Here is a 6,000-nt window from a genome sequence, read left to right on the forward strand (position 1 = left end):
GTTTTCCCCAAAACTGACATCTTCTTTTTTTCTCCTCATCTTTAATAACATTGTTTTGTTCACACCTGGGAACCACAAGTTTCTGGAACTCTTCTTAACAGCAAATGCTTTTTTGAGAAAAATAACAGTTTCCAGAAGATTTAACCATTTATAAAAGACTTCTTTTCCTATTTGACACTTCATGAGCTTTCTTTCATGTTTTGGCTACCTTTTTAATAACCTCCTCAACTTTCTTATTAGTAATGTCTATATTTCTATGTATATTCACCTTTGTTCTTAATTATATTGTGCTCTAAAGGATAGTCTTTAAATTCAAGTAGTGACATTCAGTTCATTTAAAAGATAGTATCTTTAATTAGTTCAAAGTCTAAAGTAAAAGCTGCTAAGTTCTGTAGCACCAAACATGGTGCCATGAGATCAACATCTTCAAGCTTTAAGAATTCTTTAGTTTTCATGCATCATTAGATTTTAGCCTAATATTATCAGAGATCAAATTGATAGATCTCTCTTGAGAATAATAAAACTATCAACTTTCTGGATCAGAAAGAGTATTCTTTTTGTTTATTCTGTCAGTTTCATAATTTAAAATAATAGGTCTATAGACAGTTATTTTCTTATACCTCATATTATTTTTTTAATTAAAGGCAAGTTGTCAAACTCTAAAAATCAAAAAACTTCATGTCAAAGGAAAAAAGACTAATGAGTCAAAGAAAGGCAAGAAAATAACAGGGGACACTGAAGATGAAGACTCCCCATGTACAAGTAGTTCACTGAAAAGGGGCAGCAAAGACCTGAGAGAAAGAAAAATGGAGGAAAACACTTCTGGTACTGGAGGAAAACAAGAAAGCTTTACTTCTGTAAAGAAACTGAAACAAGATGACTCTAAGGACCCGACTCTTTGCAGGTATTATTTCTGTTCCCCTGTCTTATATGTTCATAACATCCCATTGTATTTGTTTAAAGACCTTCTACCATATTAAAGGTGACTTTTTGACTGTGTAAATAGGAACTTTCCTATGTAATGTAAACTGTACTATAAGTAAACATATCCTTTCATCTTTTTTTATGAATTAATTTGCATTGTCTTTACTTGAAAGAGAATGAAAGCTAAACTTTACTAAAGGTAGATGACTCTAAAGCATGGATATTGATTTCAAACATTATTTTCTCTAGTACGATCCTTACTGAAATGGAAACTCGTCTCAGCAAAGACATGAGAAAAAGAAAAATGGAGGAAAACACTTCCTGTGACTTACCAAAACAAGAAAGTTTTTCTTCTAAGAAACTGAAACATGACGACTCTAATGACCTGACTCTTTGCAGGTATAAGTTCTGTTCCCTGTCCTATATATTCATAACATCCTATTGTATTTGTTTAGAAACCCTCCACCATACTAAAGGTGACTTTTTGACCATTTGTGTAAAGAGGAATTTTCCTATGTAATGTCAACTCTGTACTACAAGTAAATATATTCTTTCATGTGTTTTTATGAATTTGCATTGTCTTTACTTGGAAGAGAATGAAAGCTAAACTTTTACTAAAGGTACATAACTCTAAAGCATGGATATTGATTTCAAACATTACTTTCTCTAGTATGATCCTTACTGAAATGGAAACTCATGAAGATGCATGGCCTTTTCTACTTCCTGTAAACTTGAAACTTGTTCCTGGTTATAAGAAAGTTATTAAGAAGTCTATGGATTTTTCCACAGAGAGAAATTAAGTAGTGGACAGTAAGTAAATCATTTCAGTTCAGTATTTATTGAATGTTTGATATGTGCTGGGTACTCTTACAGTGAGCCAAAAATATATTAATTAAAGGCCCTGCCTTTAGAAACAGGATATATATGTGTGGTTAGGGTAGTATGATATGGAAAACAAGTCAATTAAAATTACTTCAGTAACTAGAAATAGTGTAATAAAGCTGTTTTGACATTGGAAGTCCACCAAACTAGCCTGGGAGTTACGGAAAAGTCTCAGGGAAGCCTCCCAAAGTGACTAAGTAACATGTAAGCTGGAGCTTATATTGTGCATCAGTGGAATATCAATAGCATTTCATGTGGATTTAACAAAAATTGATTTCATAATATTTTCAGATTATTATAAGATGGATCATTGGAAATTTTAAAAAATGAAAGCTTTACAATGAGTTGTAGATTGCAAAAAAGGCATTTGTTAAAAGTGGAAGAGAACTATTATTTGCTCCTCTCTACCATACCGTCTTTGTGATCCTATCTGAAGGGTAAAGTGGCTTCCTGGTCGCAGTTAATAATTTTTGTTAAAACCACTTCAAACTCCTGCCAGAGAGTGACCACTGCCAGTGGGCTTTAATTGGTTCTGAATACTGGACTCTTGTGGAACCACAGGAAGGAATGAGGCTGTTTGTTTACAGAACAAGCCCACATAAAGCATTCCACGTGAGAATGGCCAGGAGCCGTGGAGTTGCACGGGCCCTGTACTCCATTCTCCCTGCTCCCTTTATCCTATACTCGTTTTGCTTAATATAGCCTGTGCCCATTAACTGCAGGCAAATTCACCTGTAATTATGGAGAAAAAAGGAACTTTACATGAAAAATAACCATGAAATATTTTAATTATATTCTTACTGTTTTTTTTAAAGCATTATTTAACAGTGTATTATTTGATCCCTTGATATTCCTTGGGAGAGGATGACCGTGTTCTATAATTTATATTCAACTTAGAAGTGTTGAGTAGAACTTAACTCATTAATGACCAACATTCTTCTCATGTGTATCAAAGGATTTAAGAAATTGATGAAACGACCAATTTATTTATTTGGAGGCTGAAATGTCAGTCTTTCAAAAGATTCTGTCTATTTACCTTTTAAAAAATTAAAATTCAGGAAACATTTAAGACTGTTAAAATATTGGTTCTAATGTGAACCAAACAGCAGAAACTGGCGTCTATATAGGAACTAGTTCTTTTGCTTTTCTTACCAAAATACTCAGATGTTTAGGTGGGTAGCACGTGGCCATTGCAGACTTACACAGGAAGACTACCAGTGTTTAAATTAACTCTTGACTTTATCTTCTGTGATTCTCCAATCCCTGGGTGGAGAATGAACTTCAGCCTCAAAACACACAGGCTTAGACATTAAAACAGAGCTTAGACATTACCAAAAATTGGAGCTCCCTTTTGAGAATGAGTTCTGGTGAATGGAGGAGGAACATAGCAGAGGGAGGCAGGCAGAGGGGAGCAGTTCTGTATGATCCCGTTCATGATGCCTGCTGTGTTGGAGGCAAAATTCAGTGGATTCAAGCTCCCCTAACTTCAAGTTGTTTGATTAAGCCCAAACTAATGAGTTGGAACCAAAACTCACAACAATATTTCAAATATTTAAATTAGAAATTCATAGAACAGTGGGGAGGAGGTGTCCAGTCTGATGAGTCTGGGCCCGCCAGCTGCCCTGCCCCGTGAAGGAGCAGCACAGATGTGAGCACCACACTCACCGCACCTAAAATCTCACTGAGAATTCTTTCCTGGATTCCAGTCTCCCTAGCATTAATCATTAACCTTTTCTTGTAGTAAGGGTCTAAAGAGAGAAATATTTCTGAAAGTAACATAAGAATATTTCATGAAAACTACTCTCATACATTGTTTGATTCTATTTATATGAAATACCCAGAATAGGTAAATCCATAGAGAAAGAAAAACAGATAAGTTGTTTCCAGGGACTGGGATAGGGAGGAATGGAGAGTAACTGTTTAATGGATAGGGTATGAGGTTTCACTTCAGGATAATGACAATGTTTTGAAACTAAATAGAGGTGGTGGTAGTATAATGTTTGGAATGTCCTAAGTGCCACTGAATTATCTACCTTAAAGTGGCCAATTTTATGTCATGTGAATTTCACCTAAATAAAAATAATTCCCAGATGAATAGGAAAATGGATGATGTTACATAAGTACTGTCTTTATTCTCTTATTATTGCATATATCATAATGAGAGAATGAAAAAGACTATATACAAGGTATTTGATGAAAGAAATAGTTTCACTTTTACCAGGTCTCCGACCTTCAGTGTGTACTTCATAGGTATTTCTAAAAGGTAAATTATTTTAGTGTTCAGCTTATCATATATCATATATTAGAATTAATTTAAATTTGGATATCCAAAAGCCCTCCTTCAAAATGTATTGATTTGGTTTGAGTAGGCTTGAAAGAAGGCAGTCCTTTTTTACCAAAAAGTTTAGGCAGGTGCATTCACCATTCTGTCTTCACTGTGCTCACACAGAGAAAGAGAATCAGGTTTATCACACCAAAAAAGCACTGACACCACAGTGCTTCCAGTGGAAGGGCAGATCCTCGTGGTGTTTCTCTGTGAAGGGATAATGTGCTGTTTTGTTGTTGGGATCATAGTAATCCATTCCTTGAGAAAAGAACACAGTTGAAGAGAGAAGAGAAAGAGGAAATGGGGAAGATTTAACACAGAGTGGCATGTCCTGGGATGTACGTGAAGGCTCCAGGGCAGCTGTAATGTGTATCGTGCATAGGAGGCATTGACATTATTTCTAATGAAACTAAATATTTTTTAGCGTGGATCATAGGGTACTGCAAGTGCTACAATTGGTCAGAAAAGTTAAACTAGTCAAGTGGGATGAGTACTGGGATGTAATGGTGATACAAGTCAAACTGGAAATTGGATGGGGAAAGAAATGCTAGTTAGTTGAAATATATCTTGATCTTCCAAAAAATCTGTTTTTCCATTTAACCTGTCTACATCCTTTACAGTCCAGAACACATGGAAGTTTTAAAATGTACCATTTATAAGAGGATATAAGGTGTTTTATATCTGCTTAAATACAATTATCTTTTTTCTCTTACCTTTTCAGTTTTACTTTTTATTTTACCTTTTATTATCATTTCATTTGTTTACAAAACAAAGCCATCCTACAAAAGAACCTCTAAATCATGTGTTTTCTTTCAGGAATCCAAACCCAGAAGCCTTTGCTGTGGATGTCAGGCTTGTTTTTGACAACTGTGAAGCATTCAATGAAGATGATTCTGATATAGGCAGAGCAGGCCACAGTATGAGGAAGTATTTTGAAAAAAAGTGGACAGATACTCTCTAAGTGAGCCGAAGCTACAATACTCTCTCTTTTTTCCTTTTCAATAAGGACAAGTAAGGCCAGCAATGTGAACTATATTTTACATAAAGAAATGTGCAAAGAACACGCATAATGACATTTTTCCTTAATAAAAGTATCACACACAAAAAAAGTATCAGAAAAATGGTACCATTTTTAAAGGCTTCACTCCTACAACAACCAAGGCCCTTGGTTATTGGTCTGTGTGATTTATCAGCTAATTTAGGTAGAACAGGGAAGCACACCCAAAGAATTTTCAAAGGGTGTTATAGTGCAATAGCAATTAAAATATATCTAATTGCACTGAATATTCAACACCAGAGCTCTAATGTGGGAAATAGTTCTCCTTTCTCCTTTCTTACCTATTTTTCCTTTTTTTACTTTGTAGTTTATTTTTCAGTGAATGTATTTAATTTTATGAATTATTTATGATTAAACCACATCCAAAATCTTCATTTTCTGTGAAAAGGAAGAACTAGAAAATTGCTTTAAATCTTGAAAATTCAAGGAATGTTTTAAAATATAAAACAAAGCCAAGTTAAACTGTTTACACTGATGTGCTATAAAAGCACCAAAAATAAATTTTACTGTCGAGTTACAAGTACATTTACATATATATATATATATATACACACACACACACACATATATATGTTGCTGCATCACTTGTGTAGTTAAATTGTATTTCAAGACAGTGCAGAAAAATTGACATGTAATACTGTTCATTATTTTTATACTGTCTTGTTTTAAATATGTATTATGTGTACTTATTGTTTAGAGACATTATTGTTTATGCCTTAGAAGGATTGTAGCATTTTATTTTAGTCTGAAGGTAATTACAGCTCTAAAGCTTGTACAGTAATTTCCTCTGCCAACACTGTGGCATCTCCTT

General features: G+C 34.2%; 1 pseudogene; it reads left to right on the forward strand.

Annotated features, from left to right (window-relative positions):
• Nucleotides 1-5,093, forward strand: part of LOC108406242 (bromodomain adjacent to zinc finger domain protein 2B-like) — a 55,931-nt pseudogene extending 50,838 nt beyond the window's left edge.
• The last annotated feature ends 907 nt before the right edge of the window (nt 5,094-6,000 follow it).

This window comes from Manis javanica, chromosome 16 (genome assembly GCF_040802235.1).
Source record: "Manis javanica isolate MJ-LG chromosome 16, MJ_LKY, whole genome shotgun sequence".
NCBI lineage: Eukaryota > Metazoa > Chordata > Mammalia > Pholidota > Manidae > Manis > Manis javanica.